Here is a 2,312-nt window from a genome sequence, read left to right as displayed (position 1 = left end):
TTTGCACTGTTTTGCTTTGTATTTCTTGGAATTCCTTTGAAAATTGTTTGCATTAAAACATGTTAAAGCATGCAAATAAATATATTCCTATATGGAATTGCAGTGCAGTTTCTTTGTAACTTCACATTAGTATTATCAGAATGGATAAATTTGGACTTCATAAAATTTACATGGGAGGGATTTTGAATCTTATTTTTTGATCCCATCAAGTGAATATTTTTCAAATCAAATCTGGTTTGTGTGTGAAGATTTTTGCTTCAACACAAATGATTCAAAATAATTCGCTTTTTTATCACATTATTTAATGGTTGTTTAAAGTCTTCACGTTCTCATGTTTCGTCCTGGAATTACAAGAGGCTCGTATTTGTTAATGTAATACAAGAAAACTGTTCATTCAGATGGCTATTTGTTGTGAAACGAAGTAGTTACAATTTCAAACATTTTCAAGTATTTAGCCTAAATTCCAGCACTTTTCAAATCTGAAACAAAAAGCAACATTAAAATTGGTCAGGTAAATGTTCCTTCCATTGTTTTTGAGGGGTGTTTCTTTATACTAACACACATTGTTTCGGAGAACACTACACAGAATGTGACGCGGCAAGTATAAACGCCTCCACCGTTTGCGGAAGTTCGTGCGAGGTGGGCGGGGCCACCGTAATGACATCATTTTCGTTTGTGTGGCCCTCTGACACAATTCAGGTTTCTCATGTGGTCCCTTGTAAAAATTAATTGCCCACCTCTGCTCAACCCTAACCATAGCCCCCCCTCCTCCCTACCTCCCTAACCCCAACTCTAACCCTAAACCTAACCTCAGTGTCCCCGGTCCCTAAACCCTAACCACAAATCCTTCTAAAACAAAAAGCAAAATTATCACAATTTAATTTGCAAACCTGTGCTGTCACACTTACCTGGTATCAGACCAAATCCTGGAAAAACAGAAGAAATATTAATGGATACATAATATACAATAATATATAAGGTGCTCTAGGAAACCAAGTTGGATAAAAAAATAGATTTGCTAACCCAAAAAAAGAAAATTAATAATTTGTTTTGCATAAATTACTATTTAATTTAGTGTGTAAAAAATATTTTTTAACTTATGTAAATCATCTCTCCTTTTTTCTCTCCTCCAAAAGCAAGGAGAAACTTTTAAATAATGCTCCTGCAATTTCTCTGCTCCTTATTTGGAGTAAGGGCTTGCTGCTTTTTTCAAAAATATGGGCACAGCCCCCTCTTGTGGCTGAGAAACATAACATACCCAGCACACATTTTAATTCACTTGCTGACTGGAGCTGAAAAGACTGGGACCATGGATGTTCGGATCTCTAATGAGCTAAGTAATTCTACTAATGGGTTTGAGAACATTGGAACTGACACTCCACTAGCAGTTCTTTTATTCATTAATTAGTCCTAATTTGTTCCAGTTATCTTAGATTTTATTTTCTAATTAGTTCGCGATCTCTGTGTTCTCCCTCTCCCTCAAACTGCTTAGTTCACCTGTTCTTAGTAAAGCCAACACGGGGATAATTGAGAGGAGCCTCTCCCCAGTCTTATTTGAGTTTATTATATTTATTTTATTCATCTTATCTTGAGGATTCCTTTGTTAATTTTATTTCCTTTTAGGTCTAAAAGCAGAGGGTTCTCCAGAGCTTTAATTACAGCTCTTTTGGGCAAGTCAACGCCTGATGAAGGTTTAATAAAAAACTGAAACATTACGCAACAGGCTTGCCATTGAAAAGTATTAACAAAGAAATAAAACAACAAAAAAATTATACACAAAAAAAACAGATGGACCACAAAAAATTTTATTCATCTTATTAAAATTAAATCACAAAAATCAAATAAGTTTATTTGTATAGCACTTTTCACAACACATGTTGTCACAAAGCGCTTTACAGGATTTAAAAGGTTAACAATACTATGGGTCCAGAACCCTAATGAGCAAGCCAAAGGCGACAGTGGCGAGGAAAAACTCCCTATGATGGTGGGGATTAGGAAGAAACCTCGGGAGAACCAAGACTCAAAAGGGAACCCATCCTCCATTGGGCGGCCCGTTAACACACAAATTACACAAAATACAGACAAATACACAAGTCACACACAAATCACACAATCAGACTAAGTAAAGGTAAAAATGAAAGTTCTGGGTTTTGATATTGTCACTGTAAATGTCTGTTGATGAACGCCAGGCTTTCATTCCATGTCGAAGCAGCGATGCTGGTATTGTAGGCTCCGACTGCAATGTTACTCTCCAGGTGAACCTCGGAGAAAAGATACGAGATGTAGTAACTATGTAACAGATTAATCAAAGG

The 2,312-nt window shown here is 36.2% G+C and overlaps 1 protein-coding gene across 6 annotated transcripts in view; it reads left to right on the top strand.

Moving 5' to 3' along the window:
- Positions 1 to 91, top strand: part of LOC143475618 (uncharacterized) — a 22,559-nt gene extending 22,468 nt beyond the window's left edge. For all 6 annotated transcript variants that reach the window (XM_076973493.1, XM_076973497.1, XM_076973492.1 and 3 more), the window contains one exon: positions 1 to 91. This exon is cut by the window's left edge and continues 386 nt beyond it. The gene's annotated coding sequence lies outside the window, so the exon portion shown is untranslated.
- The last annotated feature ends 2,221 nt before the right edge of the window (positions 92 to 2,312 follow it).

This window comes from Brachyhypopomus gauderio, chromosome 14, assembly GCF_052324685.1.
Source record: "Brachyhypopomus gauderio isolate BG-103 chromosome 14, BGAUD_0.2, whole genome shotgun sequence".
Lineage (NCBI taxonomy): Eukaryota > Metazoa > Chordata > Actinopteri > Gymnotiformes > Hypopomidae > Brachyhypopomus > Brachyhypopomus gauderio.
Note: the sequence above shows the minus strand (reverse complement) of the source record. Positions and strands in the feature narration are given on the sequence as shown.